At 38.6% G+C, this 27883-nt stretch overlaps 1 long non-coding RNA gene across 1 annotated transcript; it reads right to left on the bottom strand.

Moving 5' to 3' along the window:
- Positions 1-9530: 9530 nt before the first annotated feature.
- Positions 9531-13061, bottom strand: LOC127442995 (uncharacterized). The gene is made up of 4 exons (XR_007897575.1): positions 11866-13061; positions 11060-11186; positions 10844-10971; positions 9531-10095 (listed from the first exon to the last, which is right to left on the bottom strand). It is a non-coding gene; the product is annotated as an uncharacterized LOC127442995 (long non-coding RNA).
- Positions 13062-27883: the final 14822 nt, after the last annotated feature.

Raw genomic sequence — 27883 nt, 5'->3', positions numbered from 1 at the left:
GGCATACTGTTTTAGTCACAGACTAAAAGCTGTTTATTTGTATACAGCATAGTTACAAAGCATAGATATCTGTATTTCCTGATGTAATTTAATCTTCATAACAGAGCACGTCTGACTTTTTAACAGATGAAGGGAAGTCGGGACTGTGGCAGCTGCTCCTGGGTCCTAGTGCCTGCGAAATACAATCTCTGTCAGTGCAATTTATACAGAGAGAAGTCTTTTTTGTTGTTGTTACACACCAGCAATTTCTCTGTCATGTCTTTGGTGAGGAGACTTCGTACCTCTGAGTGCATCATTCCAAAGCAGCTTTACAGAAAATCATGCATTAACAGAAAATCATTGTGCAGTTTGATTAAAAATGTGATTATAAATTGTGTTTTAAGTAAATAAATAAAAAGTCAAATGAAACACGTAGCCAACTTCAATTGTGCGCAGTGTACCCAACTGGAAATGCTCGGCCAGAGGATAATGGGGCATACTTGTGTCCACAGGGATCTGAGTGCTGCACACCCCCTGGGAGCGGTCATGTGGTACATTATGAGCTGGAAATTAGCTCTTTTTTGTGCACGTTTGAGTCTCGTGCATTTGCGGTGAGATAACATAAACATTTTTGTTACTCTAAGCACTTCACCTGAGCACATGAGTCATTAATGAAACCCAGCTAAAAGATATCCTTGACATCATCACCACCGTGAAAGATTGCAGGGCACCGGAACAGGCGAGGCCGCTAGAGATTGAGAGGAGAGACGCAGGCTGAAGCGTGCTCTATATGCTCATTGCTCTATTTCCCATCCTCGCACACCCTTGAGAACCGCAGAAGGAGTATGGCAGGAGGAGAGGGGAGCGACTTTGGCTTTAAGAACGAAAGTGAGCTGAGAGCAAAGCGTTTAAAGTTTAAGTGAATTGGTGGGTTTTTGTTAAATGTGAGCCAAAATCATCACAATTAAAAGAACCAAAGACTTAAACTACTTCAGTCTGTGTGCATTGAATTTATTTAATACACGAGTTTCACAATTTGAGTTGAATTACTGAAATAAATGAACTTTTCCACGACATTCTAATTTATTGAGATGCACCTGTATATACATGGTAACACCAGTGACTCCAGGGGACAGCTATTTCCATCATATTATATATATATATTTTTTTTTTGGAATTTTATTAATTTATGTCACCCATGTAATAAATGTGATATTGTAGTATGCATTATTACATTTAAAATGGGAGAGAATTATTTATTTTTTTAAACTCAAAATAGGTCCCAAAATGTCCATGAATGATCTTGGGGACAAGCACTTTTATGGTACTTGGTATTTTTTAACTGGAGTAACATGAAGTAACAGGGATCATGAAGATCATAAGGCCCATTATAACTATATTTTACACTTATTCCCAATATTAAAAAATTATTTAAATAAATAAACTGATAAATATCATTGTATATAATCATAAGATTGAAGCGGGCCCTGACAACCTAATTCTTGGTATACTAGGCTACCTCCATTACTAAAAAACAAATGATAAAAATACACTTTCAGAGAAATTAGAATTGCAGCCTTAAAGTGATAATTCACTCAAAAATGAATATTCAGTCATTGTTTACTCACGACTGTGTTGTTATAACCCCATATGACTTTCTTTTTCTTAACACAAAGGGAGAAATCAGTGATGTCATAAAATTGCAGTTTATCCCACCTAACAGGGAACGTTCCAACAACTTTGGCTAACATTATTTAAAAGTTTGGAACAAAATGTTGTAAATAATACGTTAATGGAACATCCTTATAACGTTATTAACCTTAAATAACGTTCTGCTATCAGAAAACTGGACATTTTCATGTTCCCACAACCACAATGTAATGTTTGGAAAATGTTTTAAAAACATACATTTGCGCCATGCGAGAAGTAGACGTGTGAATCACGAGCTCTGAGCACTTTGCTGTGTTTTTTTTTTATTATTTTCATGTTATAATCCGGTGAGATTCATATTTGTTCTTTGAGGTAAACATGGCAAAGAAGTCAAAATCCTCTGGCTCTGGAGACATTAAAAGACACTTACGTGCTCAAGATGAAACCTCTGGGCCTGCAGACCAGGGACTCGATTTGGACGGCACGTCAGGAGATGAAATCCAGCGTCAACTGTCCCACATCTCGGTGATGCTGACGAAGGTTGTTGCTGACTTGGAGGATCTCGCTGTAATACATCGAAACAAATCGATTATGTGGAGTCTTCGGAAAGGGAATTATCCATTAATCCATCTGCATCCAAAATAGTTGTGGAAAATTTTTGGGAAAAACTTGAAGATTTGAAAAATAGGAGCCGAAGGAATAACATACGAATTGTTGGAATTCCTGAGCATGAAGAAGGCAGAGATATGGTGAAATTCCTAGATGAGCTCTTCCTGAGTCTAACAGGCCATAAACTGGAAACCGAGCGAGCTCACAGTGTCCCGGCTCGCAGATCTGCTGAGGGAGACAGGCCACGATCATCCGATTAAGATCTCGTGTTGTGCCAGGCAAGGAGCAAAGGAAAGCTTTCTTGGAAGAATCACAATATTTTCTTGTTCCCGGACTTTGCGAATGCAACGAGAGAAACGCGATCAATTCAAGAAATGTAAGAAACTCTTACATCAACGGAAGATTGCTTTTGCACTGATGTTTCTGGCCAAACTGAGAATAGAAACGAAGGATGATCGCAGGGTATTTACGTGTCCAAAGCAAGCACTGTCTTTTATAAAAACAATGGGTGAGTAAGCCAATTGGGTTTTTTCATGTAGTTCCAGAGTGGAGGAAGCTGGTGCCATTTTTGTTTCTTTTTGCGTTGGCTCTGCCTAACGGCTGGAGTTTGTTTTGTAGCATGACTCCTTCAAGAAACTTTTGCATGGACGGATGATCACTTTTACACTGAAGTTCCCAGCCAGACTGAGAATGGACACTAAGAATGACTGCAAAATATCTTCATGCCTACACAAGTTGACGGACTTAGTAAGTCATGGTGTATTTTGTTTTATTATTTTTTTTATTTAAATTTTTTATGCGAGTGAATTTGACTCGCTCAATACACACTTGACCATTCGAGAAACCGGGACGTCTGTTTTTTTTTTTTTGTGTTTTGTTTTTTGTGTTGGTTCCGCCTGGTGACTGGAGCTTGTTTTGTGGAATAACACTCCTTCGGATCAGCTGTGGATGAATCTGATCGTTCTTTGTGCTTACGCCTCCTGTTGGCTGGAGTTTGTTTTGTGGAGTATTTTTAAGGGACATTAGAATGATTACGTCATCTGCCACACTCATAACAGCCGGCTCACTGAACAATTGTTTATCTGTCCGAGGAAACTGAACAGCTTTATATCAGCTGGAGTTTGTTTTGTGGAGGAACACACCTTCAAGACAGTTCTGTGAATGAATCTACATGTTCTTTGTAAAACAGACCCCAGCCAAAAGGCAGAATAAACAGTTATGTGGTGTTGCCTTACAAAATTTGTGCAGAAGCACCGGACTTGAATAATCCGACGGCAAAGTTGTCGTGGGGGTTCTCATATGCGTACATGGACCTTTTGAGTTTAGAGGGACTGACGCGGGGTTAATGCGCACGTTTTTCTTTTTTCTGTTTGTTTTGTTCGGGGGGAAGTTCGGGATTTGATTGTTGCACTAATGTTGGAATGTGGTCTGTATAATCTTGTTTTTGACACACAATTTATTTTTTCTCTTATATCAAAATGTCTGTTGTTAATATGAGTGTACTATTTCTCTCCACATGGAATGTAAATGGGTTGGGGCACCCCATAAAAAGAAGGAAAGTTATTTATTTTCTTAAACTTAAGAAATATGATATAGTGTTTCTTCAAGAAACGCATCTTTCCCCACAGGAAGCTGAAAAATTTGGGAAGATATGGGGTGGACATGTTTTCTTTAGCGCTGGCTCAAGTAAGTAAGAGCAGGTGCGTCATTATATTGATAAATAAACATCTACAATTCCAATTTCTCAAACAGATTAAAGATAAATTAGGAAGAGTCATTATTGTTTTAGCAGAAATTCAGGGGCAAAGGTTGATTTTGGCTAATATGTACGCACCTAACGTTGATGATCAGGGCTTTTTTATAGATCTTGAAGGGATGTTGCAAGCCACTGGCACCCCTCATGATATAAAATTGGGAGGAGATTTTAATCTTTTGATGGACTCAGTCTTTGATCATAGTGAAGCAAAAGTGTGTAAGCCCCCTAGAGCAACATTGACGCTTCACAGAATGTGTAAAAATCTTGGTCTTACAGATATTTGGAGACTTTTGAACCCATCTGGGAGGGACTATACATTTTTTTCATCAGTCCATAAGATTTATTCTAGAATAGATTTTTTTTTTTATATTTAAATCCCTCATTTCATCTGTTGTTGATTGCTCAGTTGGAAATATCTTAGTCTCAGATCACGCCCTGGTGAGTTTAGAGGTGTTGCCTCATACGGAGAAAATGAAATCACATAGTTGCCGCTTCAATGTATCCCTTTTGCAAAATCCTGATTTCCAACAAATGTTAAAGGCTGAAACCAATATTTATATGGAGACCAACTGGAAAGCACGAGAACTCGTAGAATTGGAAGAGAATATTAAAAGTGTCGAGGAAGAGCTGAAGCGCCGAATATCGTCTAATGGCCTCAGAGAACTGACCCATTTGAAATACAGATATAATACTATTTTGTTTCGGAAAGTAGAGTTTTGGTTATTCAGGGCAAGGCAGTCATATTTTGAGTCGGGAGACAAAGAAGGAAAACTTTTGGCTAGATTTATAAAACATAGAGAGTCTTTTTGTACCATTCCATCAGTGAAATCTGCTGGTGGTGGAATTTTTACCTCGGCCACTGATATTAATAATGCTTTTAAAGAATTCTATCTTGATCTCTATAGTTCCACGTCTTTGTCCACTGATGAAGATATTAGGAACTTTGTGGAACCATTAGAACTCCCTAAACTGATGACTGAGCAAAAAAATTCTCTTGATTCTGAAATAACCTTGGAGGAGATTGAGGAGGTAATTAAGGCCATACTACAGGCAAGGCTCCGGGGCCAGATGGCTTTGCCGCTGAATTTTTTAGATCTTATGCTACAGAAGTGGCTCCACTTATGCTAGAAGTTTTTATGAAAAAACTGTTCCTGTGCCTGAAGGTTCTGGTGCTCAGAGCTCTGAAGCATCGGCCAGAAGGCAACAGTTCAAAAAGGTAATGGGCAGGGTGAGTGGGGTCCAGAGTGATTTTTCCAGCCTTTTTCCTCACACTGGAAGTGTATAGTTCTTAATATAGGGCGCAACCAATAAACCTCTCAGCAGTCCGAACTGTCCTTTATAGTCTTCTGATGTCTGATTTCATAGCTGAACCAAACCAGACAGTTATTGAAGTGCAGAGGACAGACTTAATGACTGCTGAGTAGAACTGTATCAGCAGCACCTGTGGCAGGTTGAACTTCCTCAACTGGCGAAGGAAGTACAACCTCTGTTGGGCCTTTTTCACAATGGAGTCAATGTGGGTCTCCCACTTCAGGTCCTGTGAGATGGTAGTGCCCAGGAACCTGAATGACTCCACTGCTGCCACAGTGCTGTTTAGAATGGTGAGGGGGGTCAGTGTTGGGGTGTACCTCCTAAAGTCCACAATCATCTCCACTGTTTTGAGCGTGTTCAGCTCAAGGTTGTTTTGACTGCACCAAACAGCCAGCTGTTTAACCTCCCTTCTGTATGCAGACTCATCGTCATCTCAGATGAGGCCGATGACAGTGGTGTCGTCTGCAAACTTCAGGAGCTTGACAGAGGGGTCCTTGGCGATGCAGTCATTGGTGTTGAGGGAGAAAAGTAGCGGGGAGAGCACACATCCCTGGGGGGCACCAGTGCTGATTGTACAGGTGCTAGAAGTGAGTTTCCCCTGTCTCACAAGCTGCTGCCTGTCCGTCAGAAAGCTGGTAATCCACTGACAGATAGACATGGGAACAGAAAGTTGGTGTAATTTATTCTGGCACCATTATTAGCTGGGATGATGGTGTTGAAAGCCGAACTGAAGTCCACAAAAAGGATCCTTGCATATGTCCCTGGTCTGTCCAGATGTTGCAGGATATAATGCAATCCCATGTTGACTGCATCATCCACAGACCTGTTTGCTCGATAAGCAAATTGAAGGGGATCTATAAAGGGTCCAGTGATGTTCTTCAGGTTGGCCAACACCAGTCTCTCAAATGATTTCATGACTACAGACGGCAGGGCGACAGGTCTGTAGTCATTAAGTCCTGTGATTTTTGGTTTCTTTGGGACAGGAATAATGATTGAGCGTTTGAAGCAGCATGGGACTTCACACTGCTCCAGTGATCTATTGAAGATCTGTGTGAAGATGGGGGCCAGCTGGTTAGCATAGGATCGAAGACACGCTGGTGAGATGCCATCTGGGCCTGAAGCTTTCCTCGTCTTTTGTTTCCAAAAGACGTGGCTCACATCATCTTCACAGATCTTAAGTGCAGGTTATGTACAGGAGGGGGGAGGAGGGGGGTTGCAGGAGATGTTGGTGTTTGTGTGAAGTGAAGGTCAGAGTGGGTGTGGGGTGTGAGATTGGGCCTTTCAAATCTGCAGTAGAACACATTCAGGTCTTGTGTGACCATTTTTACAGGCTTATTTAAATTCAGAGGTATTAAAACATTGATAATGATCTTTAATCCTCATTAATAAATGATACCCTTATGAAAACTACCCATGGATTTACTGTAGTAATATTGTATTAACCATGACTAGTAACCACGTCTGTGGTAACCATGCTACAGCATTACTGTAGTATCCCTATTGTAACTTGGTTTTAGTAGTAGTAACCATACAATAATATCTATGGTTAATTTTGTAGTTTTATATGTTGCTTATACTTGCTAATTTTTAAAAGGTAAACAAAGCAGCCTAATAATTTTCTGCTTAGGCCTATAAATATATAAACAATGTAAGTAATAATTTAAGTTACTAATTTTATCCAAAGAATTTGTTAAAATGTAATTTATTAGAGGTATCGGTATTGTTATCAATATCAGCGATACTGGCCTAAAAATACTTGGTATTGGATCGAAAAGAAAATAAGTGGTATCGCCCATCCCTATGGCAGGGTAGTCTTCCTCTTCTTTTTATATGGCGGGTTGGTGCCATGAGCACATTCCGCCACATACTGTGCATCCAACATGGCGACTTTATATCATACTGTGTGTTATGTAAAGTGTATGTTCATCCCTGCCCCAACCACATCATCCAGGGTATTTATCAGTTCTATGTGTGCGTGTAATTTATTGTTATATATCCCTTCAGTATATTAATTTTACATTGTTATACGCTTAGGTCCAGTCTGGTTTTTCCTAGAAACTCCACAACAACCCTGCAAATTCACTGTCTTTTAACCATTTCCCTAACAACCACCTCAATAAATGTACATCTAGGTCCTTGGTCATCTTACCTCATAAATTCTCTCATCTTCATCATCATCTTCCTTTCCATTAAATATTGTTCACATTTGAATATGTTCCACAGTTTCTAATTCTCCACAATCTGCCTGTATCATGTTTTCCTATTAGGCTATTGCCTATTATGCATTAAGACCCATATGTCCATATCTTAGTCTAGACTAGAGTTGGAAAAAAAAAAAAATATACATCTTTTATATGTTAATAAATATAAATATATATATATATATATATATATATATATATATATATATATATAATAATTTGTATTTATTTTATTTTAGTTGTTTATTTTTTTCCTTCACCTGTGCTTGTCTTTATAACTCAGTGGCTATGATTACATGGACCAATGCACAAATACGAATAAATTCAATCTGATTGCAGATTCCGAATGTACTGTTTATATGTCCCCCAAACTTTGCAGTCTGATACAAATATTCGTTTACACGTGCATTACATGTATTCCGAACCAAACTTCTGCGCATGCCAAGAGCATCAGTTGCTGAGTTCTGAAGAAGCGGAGAAAAGCTGAGAAAGTGAGAATGGCACCAAAATCCATAATTGGTGTTTTTGCTTTGTTGAGATATCTAAAAAAAATATGCCAGAAAAGCTTTCTTCTTATGTTACTCACTTTACTATGCAAACGAAGAATTAGAAGTAGCGTCTTATACCCTGTCTGACTTAACCATGTAATTGCTTCATGCCCATTCTTCTTCCAATCTAACCACATCTCTGGTTGTGAGTATGAAGTAAAGACAGGTGGGTGAGAGTTGTCCTTAAAGGAGTTTACAGATGTGGAATGAAAGCAAAATAATGGGGACATAAGCAACAACTGTGGACGGGGCGCAACGCAAAAATCACTAAGCAATAATGACGGTGGAACAGAGCATTTAATCATTCAAGAAAAAAAAAAAACAGCAAGAGAAGGGATACTTGCAGTGTTAACTGTCAGAAGAAGAGTTTTACTCGTATGATATAAATAGCCTACCGATTTCTTTTTTTTTTTTTTTAGTTTTTTACTCAAAGCCTATAACCGTGTGTTGTTTAGGCTATTTACTGTGTTCACTTTGCGTCATCTCTTGTAAAAAAAAAAAAAATATTCTAACATTTACTTTCCTAATCTGTCACATACAATCGACTGTCACTATGGCAAAGAAGAAATGCTTTAGAAATTATAGTTACGACATCAGAAAGTGAGTGAAGTCGCGTACACGCAATGGAACACAGAACACCGTTACCCCACCTGCTGTCATTCTTAATCCCTATTAAGAATTACAAAACATTTATTTATTTATTTTTTTGCTTTATGTGATGTCATGAAAAAAAACATATGTGAGCTGCAGAATATTCAGTGTGAGCCCGCACACCTTAATAATGCGTTATGCCATTGCTTTGTATAAATTAGGTTCCAGCTAAGAGTATCACTTATAAACATACAATATACCCCACATCTCTTCGCATGAGCGCTAGGCTTTTTAGAATAAGATTGAAAAAGTAGTCCGATTCAAACGTTTACATGGCTAATATTTTTCTTTTAATCAGATTATTTTAGGTCTACACCACCTCCTTCAATCGGATGGAAATTTAATTCAGATCCAGCTCAATCTGATCATTTTTGCACACTAAAAATGTTGGGTTGAAAATTACCCAATTTGGGTTGTTTTGAACCCACAGCTGGGTCAAATATGGACAAACCCAACCGTGGGTTATTTTGACCCAGCATGTTGGGTTGTAAAACCAACCCAACTATATGGGTTGATTGTCTAACCCATCTTACGGGTAGTGATAATCTTTTGCTGGGTTGCAACAACCCAATGTGTAGGTAATGTGTTTCAAGCTGTGTATGAAGGGTTTGAAAGGACCATATCAGTATTCTGCAGTTTTTGTGAATTTATAAAAACTCAGGTTCACTTTGCATTACTGCAGAGTATGTCATAGTTTCATATTTTACAACCTTCCATTATTATAACTTTATACAGACAAAAAAATAGATAAGCGTATTTCATAGAGAAGGCATATAATTATATTTTCATTCTCAATGAACAATAAAACAGCATATAAACCATCTCAATTCATCAAATTTCTGTTCACAAATCTTAAAAAAAAAAAAAAAAATACATTAATAGCTTTGTTTCAAAAGTACATTAACATTACTACAATAAGGTAAACATAAAGTTGCAGAAGAACACAGTGGCACAAATATACAAATGCATTATCAGCTTGGTCAAATTTAAGTCTGCAACCAGCTGGTGAAGATAGTGGAGCATCAGACAGCTAAAAAGACTAAGATATATATAAAAATTATTAAGGTAGGTTTGACAACTTTCTTCTTTATACAAACTCACATAACAAATGTTGTGGTTCCAGTACTGCTTAGCATGACAAATAACCACGCAGCAGTCTTACTGAAGGGGATTCTGTTCCTGGGAGTTTGTAGACAACGGTCTGCAGAAACTCCCACACTGGTGCACACTGCTTTGGGAAATGAATGTCCAAAATATAAAAAAGTTTAAAGCATGTGTCCACAGCACCAAGGAGAGTGTTTTGCTGTAGTGCATGTCTGCCAGCAACAAAGGGGATGGGTTTAGCGATCTCAGCCTCCCCCAAGTATTCAACAACGTTGGTCCCAACCTGCTAAAAACAGAAGAAAAAAAACTTACAAGAATGCATGAGAAGAACATACAACACACTATACATCATCATCATTATTTTTTTATATCACGCAGCTGACTCAAATTACCTTTAATTTGCATAAGCATAGTCTTTTAAGTCATGAAATTAGTAATGTCACGATGTCCAGGACCAGATAGTCATTTCGTCACCTTGTCCGTCATTCCATATACCCCGTCTCTTCATGCCACTCTCCCCTTCCATGCAGTAACCTCAGTTTTCCTGCTCCCTGCATCACCTGATCTCACCACCTACCTGCACACCTGTCCCTCACTTCCTAATCACCATCCCATATATATATATATATGTACATACACACACACCCACACTGCTCACACAGGCCCATTCCTTTTGTTCTCTGCCAGATCATCAAATAAACTACTCAGCCTTTGCATTCCAGAGTTCCACCTTTGTTCCCATTTTCCTGGTTTTGACCTTGCCTGTTCCTGATTCCTGTCTGCCTGTTCCTTGCCTGATTTGTTCATGTTCGCTGACTGAACACCTGTTGACGATCTATAGTAATGTACTTCCTTTGATCCTACCTGTCTGTCTCCAAGTATTGCTTTTGAGTCCTGTTCTGATTCTGAGCTGTGACAAGTAAAGCATGACACTTTGCACAAGGTAGTTTGAGATGAGTATTGATGTATTTAGCCATTTTAGGTTGCTTTTAGTATGGTTTGCAAAGTGATGTGTGCAGTATTACATTACTTACATGCTTGAATTCAATGAAAGACTTCACATTTTCTTCCAAATTTGGTTTGAACATTTTCTTCCCACTTTTGTAGACAGGGGTTGGCAAGATCACAGGAAGCAGTCTGAGTGCAACATCACCTTGGGCTTCTGTGCGGATTAATATTTTGCATCATTTAGTAATTTTATTGTCATTATACTAAGCAACAACTATCAGCTCTTGTACTGCCAACTGTACCTGGAGGCAAATTGTCTATGTTGGAGAGAAGCTCCTGAGCCTTATATTTTGTCTTTAAAACTCAAGGTCCACGTTGCAAATAGCCTCTCTGCATGGTCGGGGATCAACATGAGAAGTCTTGTGAAATCTGAAAATGACAAATCAGTAGTGCACTAACTTCCAGTAAAAACTTCAAAGGCAATCCCCTGTCTTCAGCCTTTATTTAAAGTGTGTCTAACCCAGTAGCTGTGCAGCTACACAACTAGAAGAGGCAGGTTTCTATTGCTATAGCCCTTCACTTATGATGATGTCATAATTTGCACTGTGCGATGATGTCATGGGTGTGTTTACATTCTGTGGATTGTACATATTTTTTTTCAGAAGATGGGCTATAATTAAAAAAAAAAAAAAAGAATTCAGGCAAAGGTCACACATTATTACAATACAGATTTGCGACGATAGCACGGATGCTTTCAGTGGCGGCAGGTAGCTTCACTGATAATATAACTTTTTTGTTTTTGACGTGACGCGACGTTCGCGTCAGGTGTTTGACTTTGAACTAAATGACTCACAGAAGTCACATATTTCAGACTAAAACTTTGAATTTTAACCAAAGGAGACATTTGAATCATTCAAAAAGCAGAAAAAAACAGAATAACAAACTTAATCACGATTCAGTGGGTATTACAGACTAGCAAACCAAAGCTGACGAAGCTAGCATTACTTTTAATAACAGTTAATGTCATGTGAACTGTCCTATTTTGCATACTTTTCCATTTTCTAGTGTACAGTAATAGTTTTATAGATACAAAAACACTGATACAAACCTCGTTTCTCCAAACAAATCCAACAATTTGTCCTCGCTGAAAACCGCTCCTTCCTGAGGCGATTCAAAAATCCCGTGTCAGGTAACTAAAGAGTTGAGCTGATTTGAGACAGGAGTTGGGCTGATACGTCGGGGTGGGGGAGGGGTGCACTTTTTCAACTGTCAGTGAAAATGACCCAACATCTAACCCAGCGACTGGGTTACACAAAAACTACCCAACACTGAGAAAATAACCCATTAAAATGACCCAAACGGCTCAACCCAGCGTTTGGGTAGAAAAAAGAACCTAACATTTTAAGGTTCCAACATTCTTTTGAATGTCCATGTACTAAAATATACTATTTGATGCCATGAGTGTACCTTCATTTACTATTACTATTATTTTGAATGGCCATGGAAAATGAAGCAATGCGATAACAATTCTACCTGGTCACAAAAAGTAGTCTGTTAATTTACCTGATGAACTTTCACCTTTTGCTGACCCTTTATGCTTCGCAGAGCTAATGTGTGCTTCTAAATCACTTGCATCTTTATTAGCAACTGACACATAAGTGCCAGCTTTACATGTCATACATTCTGCTTCCCACAGATCTTGACCTGGATGAAAGCATGGGAATTTTTGTGCAAATCTTCTGTAAATTTGCACTTTCGTTTGGGCATTGTTTCCACTCAGCTGTCATTGGCTACTACTGTCAATCAACTGTTTGATGCTGAACACAACAGCGCTTCGCGCGTTCGCGGAGAGATTGACAGGCAGGAATTTGGCCAATAGTCGCTGCAAGCCTCTTATAATCGACCAACTGGTGTGCGAGCAGGCGGGACTTACAAAGAGGGGTTAAAGCAATTCAAATATGCACGCACACACAATGTAGTATTAGACCAGATGCACATCATAATGCAACTAAAGCCGAATCCCGGACATTTTCACAAATTTAGAAATCCCGGCCGGACGTCCTCTCTTCTATTCTGTCCAATATTGTGTTTGCTCTCTCATATTGGTTGAACATTATAGTAATGTCTTCCTTATTTACCTGAATCCCATTCCCTTTGCCACTTATTTAATATTGTATTTTTAATTATTGATTTCATTTCTCCCCTACCTAATGACACATCTATATCTAATATATTACCCTTTAGTGCCTTTTTTTGCCAACTTTTCTGCAACTCATTACCCTCTATTCCAATATGTGCAGGTACCCAACCAAATCCTTACATCGATTCTTATATTTTCAAGTGATTTAATGCCATGTAAATATCCATCAGTATGTCCTCTCAACCTGACTCGAGAGAGCAAAGGCTATTGAGAGTGAGTCTGAACAAATGATGACCCTATCTGGTTTAAACTCTTTCACCCATTGGCTTACCAGTAATGCAACAACCTCAACTGAATAAACTGATACATTATTTGACAATCTCTTGTTGAAATGAATTTTAAATTCTGGGATGTATATTCCATTTCCATGTACTGCAGTGTCAGGTGCTTTAGAACCATCTGTATATATCTGTAAAAAAGGAAAATATGGTCTACCTAAATTATTCTCTACATAATTATTGCAATTACCCTCATATATTTCTTTATCTTTAACTAGGTTTAAATCAACCTTAACCATAGGGAATACCTATGGAGGTACCGCTCCTATTACTACCGATGGTCCGAAAACCATCTGTGACAGATCTTCCTACGTCACTATTAATTTCCCATCCAAAACCTCTACCCTGTTTGCTCTGATGTTCCTAACAATCCTTTAGCACATAAATTACAAAATGTTCTTCAGTTCTGCTTTTTAATCTACTCCAATATGCCAGTGCCAACTTCCTTCTTAATTTCAGTGATAGTTCTCCTATTGCCACTATATATTAATTGGTGTGGAAAGGCAAGCTCCAGTACCCTGAGAGCCCTAGCCAGTAGTCTAATTTACAGAGATTAGTTTTAGCTACAGCTCCTTAAACTATATATCCATAATCTAAAATAGGTCTTAACAGTCCCTTGTAGATGCTCATCGGTATTTTTGTCTGCTCCCCAACTGTTACCAGATATAGCTCTCATCAGATTTATAATTTGCTTACCTTTAGTTTCAACCTTATTTATATGTAGTCTCTATGTGTATCTATTATCAAACCATAATCCTAAATATTTAAAAGCTGCTACTCTCTCTAATGGACTACCATATAAGAAGAACATAATAGTCTCTGGAATTTATTTCCTTGAAAAAAAAAAAAAAAAAAAAAAAAACATATAGGGATGATTTACTCATATATAATCTAAATCCCAATGTTATGGATCACTTTTCCACTGATAACACTGCTTTCTGTAGAACTGCCTTTATATGATTTACATTTTCCCCTTTTTCCATATGGCTCCATCATCAGCATATAACACAGTCCCTATTCCTTGGCCTACCTCATCAAATATATAATTTAGCATTATATTAAATGATAAAGGACTACTGACAGTGCCCTGTGGTAAACCACATCCTACATCATATTTTCCTGACATTGCAGATCCCATCTTTACTCTGAACGTTCTCTTATACATAAACTGTGATATCCAGTTCAGTTAGATATTCTTCCTCCCACCCCCATTTTGTGCAGTTTAATAAGTAATCCCTCCCTCCAAACTATGTCATATGCTTTTTCTATGTCAAAGTAGACTACCGACGCGGTCTCTTTCATACTAAATGCCTTTTCAGTCTCATTACTACTGTAGGTCTTGTTAATGCATCTACTGTTGATCTTCCTTTCCTTAACCCACATTGGTAATATCTAATCAAGCCTTTATAGAAAAGAAAATAACCTTTGTACTATGATCTTTCCATCGCCTTACATACATTTTATGTAAGTGCGATTGGCCTGGCTTTACAAATGGAAGCACAAGTGCACTTTTCCAAATGTCTGGTATTTTACCTTCTTACAGAGATCTAATATCTTTATCTAAGCTTCTGTTGACATGTGTTGAACATAATGTAACATAGTTGATCCTCTCCAGGTGCTGAATTTTTACATCTAAAAAGCTAGCTTGAATTGAGAAATACCAAACTCCACATCTAATGTTCCACCCGACTGACTCATCTGTATATTCATATCTGGATATCTTCTTATTAATTCTTCACTTTTTGCAATATATTCACTATTATGGTTTAGTGAATTGTATCAAAACACTTTCCTATATCATTGGCTTTTCTATGTCAGTTACATAGCATTTTTTATCCTCTTTTATTACTGGTATAGTTGTAAACTTCCCTTTTCCATCCATCTTTTTTAACATATTCCAAACATCACTGATATTGGTTTCTTTACCTTTAGATGGGCAAAAATTCCCGATTGATCTCTTTTAGTTGTTTTAATGTTTCTACGGCTAATCTCTTATACTCCAATAAATTCTCTAAAATCATATTCTATCTGAAAACTTTAAATGCTCTATTTCTCATTTTAATAGTATTTGTGCATTCCTCTGTCCACCATGGCACAATTTTACCTTATTTATTTTCTCTTTCCTGAACTTTTATGTATACTGGATGCGGCAGCATTATAAATCCATGTTCCAACACTATTGGCATGATCATCTACTGATCCTTTTATGTATAATGTACAATGTATCCATTTGTTCTGCAAATGGAGTCAAACAAACTTCCAATTTGCTTTATTAAAGTCTTATTTATCTTCTGACACACTGAAATTATGCCAATATTACAGAGTCAAAGATTTACATTGCAGAAGACAGCAACCAGAACCTGACAACACGAAATGATGCAAGGTCACAAACTTGAGACTGCTTTTCTTTGCACTATGTGGAATCGTGTTCTCCTAGCTGGGGAACTGGACCCGTGCAATGCTGTGGATTTGGTGAGGTCACTGCGAGACACATGGGTTGGAGAGGTGAATTTGAGGTGTTTGAGGCCCAAGCTAAAGCAATGTCTCCCACAGTTTCAGTGTCATACAAACAAGACACACAAAGACAAAGAAAACAAGACTCATGTGGATGAGTCCACAACACCTGAGGTCCACTTGTCAGGAAGAGAAAAGTTCTCATCTGGTGTGTTTCTGGTTGTGATGTATAGGCTGCTGGCTGAACTTGATCGTCATTATCAGCCATATAATGACCCCAGCAGTACTTTTGGTTTCCTGAACAACATCTCTACCCTCTCTGCACAACATCTGTGTAAAAAAGCAGCAGATCTACAGAGGAGATACTATACTGACTTGGAAATTGAATATGGTGAAGAAATCATCCAGTTCAAAGACTTCATCTGCTGTGATGAGCCATCATCTGCAAGGGAATTTTTACTGTCCATTAGAAGGCTTTTCTTAGTGAATCTTGCTTTTTGAAGATAAACATTTGCAATTTCCCTAACAGTAGATGGCGGTAATGCACAGTTGTATTTAAACAAAATATCTGTCTACTATGACAAGACTGTTGATATCAACAATTCAATTTTCACTAGTTAGAATTCTAATTCTAGATATCAAGAATGACATCATCACTCGCAGAAATCGCATTCTTGATATCAAAAATGGGATTTCAACTAGTAAAAACCTTAATTTTTGATATCTATAATTGAATTTTCATTAGTAAAGTTTCACACCAATATGTCCTTCACTCTTATTCAAAATGCAATTACTGATATCAAAAATTAGTTTCTTATTAGTTGAAAGTCCAATTTCACATATCAACAATTATTTTCTTACTAGTAAAAAATATAATTTTTGATATCAAGAATATAACATAAGTCTGGAGACTGCGGGCCTTAAAGTGCTGTGACTTAAGGCTGATTTATACTTCTGTGTCAAACCTACGGCTCTGTGACTCAACAGATGGATACTATTGTGTCTAATGTATCCATGTGCTCAGTAGTGGTTTTAACCACCACACAAACCATGCAATTGCATGGGGCCCCGGACGTCGAGAGTGCCCCCACCCCAGTAGGAAAGCTCAGCAAAACCCGCTTGAAGTGACGTTGTTCTGGGCACACACGCGAACACCCCGTTGTCAGCGCTCTCAGAGCGGTTCACGTCAGAAGCTACTGGGTTCAGTTCAGTAATACTTTGGGTTTGTAATTTATGAAAAAATATATAGGCCTTCCAAACTTGTTTCACTCACACGCTCAGATACGCACAAACGGATGAGTTAGGGGCCGTTCACACCAAACGTGTTTTTGTGTGCGTCTGCTCTATTTTTTTCATTGATTTCCTATGTAAATGCGCAGGACGAATGTCCTTGACTGCTGCTTAGTTTTATAACACCACTGTACAATTATTATTATACTTTTTTTTTTTTTTTTTACGGTTTTGAGTGTTAATTTAGTAGATATCAGTGTAAAAACACAGTTATCAGTGTAAAAACACTGACCAATAATTATTATTATTTTTTTAATTTTTTTTACATTTTTCCTGCTCTGTGCGCATTTATTTAAAAACACAGAACTTTTGTTTTTTACGCATGTTTGCTGTAAATTTTAAGTAATAAACACATTATAAAACCTAATGAAAATCAATTTTACAGAACTGTTACAGTTTTTTACAGAAAAATGACTTCCAGTACACACACAGAAACACCCACTGGGAATAAAATAATAAAGGATATTTTGATTCAAATAATTTAATAATGTCAAACTGTTAAGTAATTCGTTACCCCTCTCTTTAAAAAATGTGGTAAATTGTAATATCAGCTTATATTTGGCAGAATAAAACTTTATTCCACAGAACCATAGAAAATTAGGTCAGCAAACACTTCTGTGTTGTGATTGGACAAAATTGCAGTTGCCGGAACTGTTCAGCCAATGAATGCCCGAGAATCAGTTGTTTGAATCTGAGCGCCAGCTGCGCCGCTGGAGAGCTGTCTGAAGAAGGAAGAGACAGCCTGGCTGCATAGAAGTCCGTGTTTTAGCATCAACTAAAGGTAATGTCTTGGTTTTATTTAGTCTCCCAGCTTTGCTGGGAGTGAAAACGGCTTACTTTGTTTTTAGTTACTTTATTATGAAAAGTGGCGTTCTGATGTCAAGTTAAGTGATTTAGTTCAAGCTAACAGCAAGGTTAAGCTAAGTAGTCAAAGTGTACAGATTTAGGGGCCGTTTACATGACAAAGTTTTCAACTACAAACGGAAAACTTTTTATGCGTTTTGGCTGTTTGTTTACACGACAACGCCATTTTGGGGCCTGAAAACGTAAACTTTTGAAAACGGGTTTCAAAGTGCAAGTTTTTGAAAATGATGCCGTTATCGTCTCTGTGTAAACATACAAAAACGATGACGTCATGTGCACGCGTATTACGTGTTCAGTCTATACGCATGTGCGCGAGTACTTCAGAACAACGTGCGAGACATTCAAAACTACAATGGCGGACTACAGGACTGTGTTTGTGCTGCTCAAGGTTTTGAGTTTATTGACGCTTCTCCAGCAAAGTGTAGATTTACTGCATCACTATTACGACCAGCGATCGCCATCTTCATTGTTTGTATTCACCGCTCTGTGGAAGAATGCTTATGTGCACAGGCGCGTAGTGTTTCTTTACAAAGTGACATCGCCAACTACTGACCTGGCGTGCATAATACAGCCTTTTTATTCATTTTTGTGGATCCGTGTGAACCGGGATCGTTTTGACAACGTCATCGTCTGTACGCGAAACTTTTCAAAAACGCAAAGGAAAAACGTTTCCGTTTTTAGTACATCGTTGTCGTGTAAACGTACCCTTAGAAATGTAATTTGATGGTGCATCTGTTAAGTTCAGTACAGGCAAACAAACGTTACTTAGTTTGTAGTGGTCGTTGTTGTATTATTGAGCTTATTTTTAATGTGCTAACTTGGCAGTAAAAGTGAAAGATGCAGTTAGCTCTTGATAGAAGTCCAAAGAGCTAACGTTACATGTGATTATTGTTATAAAGCTGACTAAGGTAATAATGAAAACCTTGTTAAATTTGTGTGGCATTTTGACACAGAAAATGTGTGGGAACCGTACTTAAATAGTGATTACAATTAACCCTTATAGTGAATAGTGGATTTTAACCCTTATCTTATTTCTGTGCTTTTTTTCTGTTTTTTGTCACTTCTGTCCCTGATATGTCAGAAAACGTTATGGTTACTTGCGTAACCTCCGTTCACTGATGGAGGGAACGAGACATTGTGTTGATGTAGTGACACTAGGGGTCATTCTTGGGAGCCCGAGACACCTCTGGTCTTTGATAAAAGGCCAATGAAAATTGGCGAGTGGTATTTGCATGCCACATACAGGTATGAAAGGAGCTGGCGTGCAACCATTCATTCAGGTTTTATGCTGAGGAGCCGAGACAAGAATATTATTATCATTATTATTATTATTTTATTATTGAGTGTAGTGATATCTAGTTGGTGAGATCGCTACTGACTTAGCCACACCCCTAAGCCAGGATGTTGTTACTGGAAATTGAGAAATAAAGTTCAGTTACTTACCTGCAGCTGTGTGTGTGTGAGACCAGTTCTGTGTCTTCGCTCATCCACAACACAACATTGAGAACAATTAAACTGTACAAACAAGAGCACATATAACAATACATGTCATGGATATATGTGCAAGTGAAGCAACAAAAGACAGAAAAATGTTGTACATAGTAAACAGTTGCATAGTTTGTATTGTTTTTAGAATTTTACTTTTACATATTTCCAAATATGTTTTCATTTCAATTTTAAAAGGTTCAAATACAGGTATTTTTTCAGTCCATTTAACTTTATGTGTATAATAATGAGCCATAATAATAATTAAATCATATATTAATGCCAAATTCTTATCAATATCAGTTGAGACATACTTAGTTTAAAATTACACCAGTTTCTCCAAAATTAAAAACAATCTTGGCTTCTTTTTGGAAATACTCTTTTAATTGTCTCCAAATGACTTTAGGACGTTCCCAAAATAAATGATTAATAGTCTTAGTGGCACACTTACAAAAAACACAGTTATCTTCCATACTAACTTTAAATGCGCTGTACCACAAGTGTCTTAACCGGGCATACTCGATGGACAATCTGGTATAAAACCTCCTTCGGTTTATTCTTAATGCAATACTTGTGAGGTGTCATCCATATTTTCTCCAATTAAACAGTTTTTTTTTTTTTTTTTTTTTAACAGAGTGTTTCATTTAGCTGTAACAGCAAGGATATCCTTTGTTTTTGAAAAGTGAATGTAAAAAAATATTATTACAACCATAGCTTGAAAAATCCTTGCCATGCAACCTAATGCAGGAAGTAAATTCTTCAATTGACCCAAATGGTAAATCATTACCATATTCTAAAAGTCTCAAATTGTCCCTGGGAATTGCATGTAATAACATTAAATATTGACTAGGTTCAAGTGAGAAATTATTAATATTGATAAATTCAGAATCAGATAAAAAACACCCTCCTTTTTGATCAGTTGCTTAACCCAAATAATTCCCTTTTTAAATACATTTTCATAAAAAAGAGTGTTGTTTCTAACCCTTATGCAGTATATTTATTGTTCCAAATGGTACATCCATGGGGGCAGAAATTATGATTGCCTTGAGAGTAAATATCTGTTTATTGAAACAGGTATTACTCTCTTGTTAATATCAAAATCACATTTCAGTAAAAACTCTACACCACCAAATTTTTTAAATATAAGCTTTGGTACCAAATACCATATACTTTTTTTATTTTTTAAATAAAACATTCAGTCCTCCTTCAATCTTTGACCGGCAAATTATATATATATATTTTATTATATAATGTGGTTTGTATTTTAACATAAATCTAAAACGTTTGGAGTCTTTCTTCTTAAAGGAGTGTTCCGGGTTCAATACAAGTTAAGCTCAATCGACAGCATTTGTGGCATATGTTAACTACCGTAAAAATTAATTTTGACTTGACCTCTTTTCTTTAAAAAAAGCAGAAATCTGGATAACAGTGAGGCACTTATAATGGAAGTGAATGTGGCCAATTTGTAAATGTTAAAATGCTCACTCTTTCAAAAGTATAGCCACAAGAGGTAAATAATATGTGTGTTAAAATATTTTTGATAAAATCACTTACTATCCTTTTCTGTTTAAAGTTATAGCCAATTTTACAACTTCGTTGGCATGACGACGTAGCACCATAAACCTGAGAAGGGTATAGCTGCAGGTATTGCTCCAAAAAGGGGCATGAGCTCCAAATCGCCACTGAAGATATAGGGAGCCCCAAACCTAACCCTTTCCCTAACCTTAACAACACACTGACAACTGACTATCAACCAACAGTCTGAATGTCAATACAGTACAATACAACCTACTGTACATTTTATATATACTATATATACTATTTTTATTGTATAATGTGTATTCTATATTGTGTGTATTGTATACTGTACATTGTATGTTATTATTTGTATATTGTGTTGTGTGTAATTATGTGTATATTAGATTTTAAATTGTGCTGTGTTAATTTGATGTTATTGTAAATTGGTATATGTCTCATCACTGTCACAACTGCTATGTTGATCGGAACTGCACCCAAGAATTTCACACACCATTGCACTTGTGTATATGGCTGTGTGACAATAAAGTGATTTGATTTGATGGGTTACTCCAAAAGGGGGATGCGCCAACTCCAAAAGGGGGCATCACTTCCACTCACGGTTAAGAGAATATAATTTATGACAGTCCAGTGTGAGATAATAAGATTAATAAAGTGCAGTGCTGATGTATATTGATCGTGAGAGATCAAGAGTTCAGAAGTCTGATTGCTTGGGGGAAGAAGCTGTCATGGAGTCGGCTGGTGCGGGTCCTGATGCTGCGATACCGCCTGCCTGATGGTAGCAGTGAGAACAGCCCATGGCTCGGGTGGCTGGAGTCTCTGATGATCCTCAGAGCTTTTTTCACACACCGCCTGGTATATATGTCCTGGAGGGAGGGAAGCTCACCTCCGATGATGTGTCTGGCAGTTCGCACCACCCTTTGCAGGGCTTTGCGTTTGTGGGCGGTGCTATTGCTGTACCAGGCGGAGATGCAGTCAGTCAGGATGCTCTCTACAGTGCTGGTGTAGAACCGTGTGAGGATGTGGCGGTTCATTCCAAACTTCCTCAGCCGTCTCAGGAAGAAGAGGCGCTGATGAGCCTTCTTCACAACGGCCTCAGTGTGGACGGACCATGTGAGTTCCTCAGTGATGTGGACACCGAGGAACTTGAAGCTGCTGACTCTCTCCACTGGTGCTCCATTGATGGTGATGGGGCTGTGTTCTCTTTCTCTTCTCCTGAAGTCCACCACAAGCTCCTTTGTCTTACTGGCAAAGTAAGACAAAGTAACCCTGCCCTCTTTCAGAGATTCCACCCCCATTTGGAGGTCTCTGGCCTGCAGCTATACCTGCTTGCTAAACCTTGTAGTCCAGGTAACTTTTCCACGCAAGGATATGCAGAAGAAGTGACGCCAATTCCATGTTTACATCGAGTGAATGTGAGCATTTTGTCTGCATACATTAATAATGTATGACGACAAAATCCAGCCAGAAACAAATGTACATATTTCACAGCCTTACATGTACAAGCCTGAATTGATTTTCACAGGCATTGAAGTACTCGAAAAATTCAACAATATCCTTAAAGCATACGTGCCATTAAATGTCAAAATATATAATATTGCAAATCACAAACATATTTAGAAAAATACAGTATATTTCATTGTTGTAAAGGTTACATGAGAAACAGTGTTTGAGAAGCTTTTTTAACCTGTTGCTTCCCAAGCTAAATGAAACAGTTACAACATATAGGCTACAAGAAATAGAAATATATTTTTTTACCTCAGCACCTTTTGTGGTAATCAATATTATGCCACAAATGCTGTCGATTGAGCTTAACTTGTTTTGAACCCAGAATATTCCTTTAATGAGTCTAGGTAGTACATCCAAAACTTTTGCAGTATCCACAGTTTTCCTGACCAACCACTGGGCAGCACCATGATGATTCTAATGGCCTGTTTTCTATTTCTGGTCTCGAGACGCCAAGTGAAAACCTTCAAAACGAGCGATCCAGAGAACAACAACTTTTTAAGTGTTACTTAGAGTAAAAATGAATTTCAGGCTCAACTTGTGCAGTTGTTGGCTGTCATAACAACTCAGAATAATTAATTATATCAACATAACTTACCTCTGACCATTTCTTCATGTCATCTACACACTCAGTTGAGGCACTGTCAATAAAAAAAATGGTCATCTCGACTCTGTGAAGTATCGGCATGTTTTCTGACAATTTTGACAAGGTCCAGTTCAGACGCTCGCGTACCCATTGCAGGAGCTTTCGACGGTGTACATGGGTCATCATGGGCACTCTGACAGGTCTGCGGCTACGCAGCAGGGTGCAATGCACTGGGTGTTGTGACACATTCCTCCCATAACCATCATTAAAATTTTCTGTGACTTGTGCCACAGTAGACTTTCTGTAGGTTCGGACCAGATGGGATAGCATTCGGTGACCTCGCGTTTGATGAGCCTTGGGCGCCCAACATCCTGTTGCCGGTTTGTGGTTTGTCCCTCCTTAGACCACTGTCGTTAGGTACTGCTGACCGGGAGCACCCCAAAAGCCTTGCTGTTTCAGAGATGCTCTGACCCACGCGTCTGGCGATAATAATTTGGCCCTAGTCAAAATCGCTTAGGTCTTTACTCCTGCCCATTTCTCCTGCTTTCAACGTTTTCACATTGATTACCAGAACTGACTGTTCGCTTACCATCTAAACTACCGAGACTTTGACATGTGGCCTTGTTAGGAGATGATCAATGTTATTCGCTTCACCTGTGAGTGGCCATAATGTTTTGGCTCATCAGTGTGTGTGTGTGTGTGTGTGTGTGTGTGTGTATATATATATATATATATATATATATATATAAACAGTATATTAGGCCACACATTTATTTGAATAGGCATTGTCAAATTAAGTACAGATATCTCGATATGCAGATTAACAGGAAAGAAGAGAACGTTTACACATCCGACTGTGCATCACTTTTTCCTCAATGAAAACAAAAAACTATTGCGGCAGTTACGAGAGATCAGGTATCAGCACTTACAATTACAATTGCATTAAAATATTTCATTCAGTTATAAGCTACATTTCATTCATTTTACTAATAATGATTTCAGTAATATTGCTATGTCGGAGTACATTTATGAAACCACTAAACACTTCTCAATGTTTTGCATCGTTTTACACACCTTAAATGCTGAAGCACTAAAAAACACAAAGCTTTCCTACCGAACAACGGCAGATGTGTCTAGAAGGTAACCATCTGGATGCCGAAAGAGAGAGAGAGAGTCACATACGATGTTTACACACTTTGTTTGCCATATTTATTTGTAGTCCCACAGAAATCCTACACCTACCCCTAACCTTTTAACCCTAGCCTTAAAGGTGCTGTAAGTGATTTTTTCATGGAAAGGTGTGCAAAAAATGTTCCTACTCCCTGAAAGATATTAATGAAATAGGTGTCATGAGATATCTCACTGGTCTCTGTGACAGCTCTAGACTCTGTAAACAGCAAACAAAAATGTGTCTGCGGTCTACGGACATTGACACTTTCTGACTGTCAATCATTTTGCGTGTTTTCATGGTATTGAAGCTGCAGCGAATTTTTGAGGCATAATGCATTTTTATGCCATGTTGTTCATAACAGTTGTCAGTTGAGGGTGCTATTTTGCAGCTGTTGTTTTTAACAACCGTTCTTCACTTTTGTATCTTTGGAGTTCGGGGTTTTGGAAAGAGGGGGCGTGGCTAATCCAACAGCTCAGTCTCGTGGAAGTTGAATGGCTGAAATCGCTTACAGCACCTATAAATCTAGCCCTAACACTAAAATTAGCAAATGTGAGTCTTGTGAGACTTTGTCTTTCGGACTGTTACCTTCTAGACACTGTCCCCTAAGATGCGCCGCGTCCCTTATGATGCCATAAAAACTCATAGCGGTTTCCAGAAGCAAAATAAAAGTTTGTTAAGTGCTGTGGTTTACGGCTGTGTTCGACTGCTTGTGCATTCACCATTTCTGTGTTAAGATGAGCAAACTGCACAACTATTTGCTAATACAGTTCATTTTTTTGACACTTTTAATTGTCATATGGTGCATTCAGAAAATATTCAGACCCCTCCATACCCCATAATGACAAAGCAAAAGCCAGATTTTTGATAACTTAAATATCACATTGACATAAGTATTCAGACCCTTTGCTATGACATTTGAAATTTAGCTCAGGTGCATCCCATTTCTCTGGATCATCTTTGAGATGTATCTACACTTTGATTGAGTCCACCTGTAGAAAATGTAATTGATTGAACATGATTTGGAAAGGCACACACCTATCTATATAAAGTCTCACAGCTGAAAATGCATATCAGAGCAAAAACCAAGCCATGAGGTCAAAGGAACTGCCTGCAGAGCTCAGAGACAAGATTGTGTCGAGGCACAGATCTGGGGAAGGGTACAAAAAATTTCGGCTGCACTGAAGGATCCCAAGAGCACAGTGGGCCTCCATAATTCTTAATTGGAAGAAGTTTGGAACAACCAGGACTCTTCCTAGAGCTGGCCGCCCGGCCAAACTGAGCAATCGGGGAAGAAGGGCCTTGATAAGAGAGGTGACCAAGAACCTGATGGTCACTCTGGTTGAGCTCCACAGATCATGTGTGGAGATAGAAGAAACTTGCAGAAGGACAACCATCACTTTAACACTCCATTGATCTGGTCTTTATGGCAGAGTGGCCAGACGGAAGCCTCTCCTCAGTGCAAGACACATGAAAGCCCGCATGGAATTTGCAAAATAGCACCTAAAGGACTCTCAGACTGTGAGAAACAAGATTCTCTGGTCTGATGAAACGAAGATTGAACTGTTTGGCCTCAATTCCAAGTGTCATGTCTGGAGGAAACCAAGCATCGCTCATCACCTGCACAATACCATCCCAGCAGTATCGGCATCAGGTTGTGGGGGTATTTTTCAGCAGCAGGGACTGGGGGAATGGTCAGGGTTTAAGGAAAGTTGAATGCAGCAAAATATAGAGATTTCCTTAATAAAAACCTGGTCCAGAGCACTCAGGACCTCAGAATGGGCCGAAGGTTCAACTTTCAACAGGACAATGACCCAAAGCACACAGCCAAGACAACACAAGAGTGGCTTAGGGGGGAGTCACGTGACGCCATGCGAGGATCGGACGTGTGAACAGTGAGCTCTGTGCTCTTTGCTAGTTTTAACACCTTTAATGATATAAACCAGTGAGATTCGATACACTCTGTTCCATAACTGTTCTAGGAGGACAATATGTCAAAGAATTCAAAATCTTCTGGCTCTGGAGACATTAAAAGACACTTACGTGCTCAAGCTGACACCCCCGAGCGGGCCGCGAGCCTGTGATCCAATTTGGTCGGAGATTTGTGGGAGATGCGGCAAGAGATGCTGGGCATGTCAGCTATGCTGACAAAGGTCGTTGCTGACTTGGAGGATCTTGCTGTGATACGTCGATCGATCACTGCCATGGAGACGAAGTTCTCCGAGGTGGTTACAAGAGTGGGGGATGTCGAGAAACGGATCGATTATCTGGAGTAATCATTGAGGGAATTATCTGCTAATCCACTAGCGACCAAGGTTGATTTGGAGCATGTCTGGGATAAATTGGAGGACATGGAGAACCGTAGCCGGCTGAATAACATCCATATTGTTGGAATTCCTGAGGCCGAAGAGGGTCAGGACATGGCAAATTTCCTGGATGGGCTCCTTCCGAATCTGCTCGACATAACAGGCCATAAGCTGGAAATCGAGCGAGCTCACAGGGTTCTGGCTCGGAGATCCATGGAGGGAGACAGGCTCCGATCAATTCTGGTCAAATTTCTGAGATCATCCGATAAAGATCATGTGTTACGAGAGGCGAGGAGTATAGGAAGGATTTCTTGGAAAAACCATAGCATTTTCTTGTTCCAAGACTTTGCTAATTCGACAAGAGAGAACTGTGATCGATTCAAGGAATGCAAGAAACTTTTACATCAACAGAAGTTCATGTTTGCACTGATATTCCCGCCCAAATTGAGAATAAGGATGGCCATAAAACATTCCCATAGGAAGCGATGTCCTTCATAAAGTCAATGTAGTAAGTTATCTCGTGGTACTCACGTTGCAGCCGAGTGGACCGGCTCACTGAACATTCATTTGACTGTTCGATGAAACTGAGCTTTTTTTTGTTTATTGTGCTGGTTCCACCTAGCGGCTGGAGTATATTTTGTGGAGGAACCCACCTTCGAGAATGAATCTACACGGTCTTTGTTTTTATTCTGTCTATTGGCTGGAGTTTGTGTTATAGATTATTTTCTGTTATTTAAATCTTTCTCACAAAATTTGTACAGAAGCACCGGACTCGAGCAATACGACGGCAAAGTTGTCACGGGGCTCTCATAGGCTTACATGGACTGTTTGAGTTTAGAGGGATGGACGCCAGTTGCCGCTGTCATGCGTGGGGTTAATGTGCACATTTTTCTTTTTTCTGTTTGTTTGGTTCAGGGGGAAGTTTGGGGTTTGACTGTTGCACTAATGTTGGAATGTGGTCTTTATTTTTGACACACAATCTATTTTTTCTAATATGTCAAAATATCAAATGTTAATATGAGTGGATTGTCTCTCTCCACGTGGAATGTGAATGGGTTGGTGCACCCCATAAAAAGAAGGAAGGTTATTTCTTTTCTTAAACGTAAGAAATATGATATAGTGTTTTTTCAAGAAACGCATCTTTCCCTGCAGGAAGCTGAAAAATTTGGGAAGATATGGGGTGGACATGTTTTCTTTAGTGCTGGCTCAACTAAGATCAGGGGAGTCATTACACTGATAAGTAAATATCTACAATTCAAATGTCTCAAACAGAGTAAAGATAAATTAGGAAGAGTCATTATTGATTTAGAAGAAATTAAGGGGCAAAGTTTGATTTTGGCTAATATCTACGCACCTAACACTGATGACCAGGGCTTTTTTATAGATCTTGAAGGGATGTTGCAAGCCGCTGGCACCCCTCATGATACAGTATTGGGAGGAGACTTTAATCTTT

Source organism: Myxocyprinus asiaticus, chromosome 6 (genome assembly GCF_019703515.2).
Source record: "Myxocyprinus asiaticus isolate MX2 ecotype Aquarium Trade chromosome 6, UBuf_Myxa_2, whole genome shotgun sequence".
NCBI classification, from domain to species: domain Eukaryota; kingdom Metazoa; phylum Chordata; class Actinopteri; order Cypriniformes; family Catostomidae; genus Myxocyprinus; species Myxocyprinus asiaticus.
This window is presented reverse-complemented; position numbering and strand designations above follow the sequence as displayed.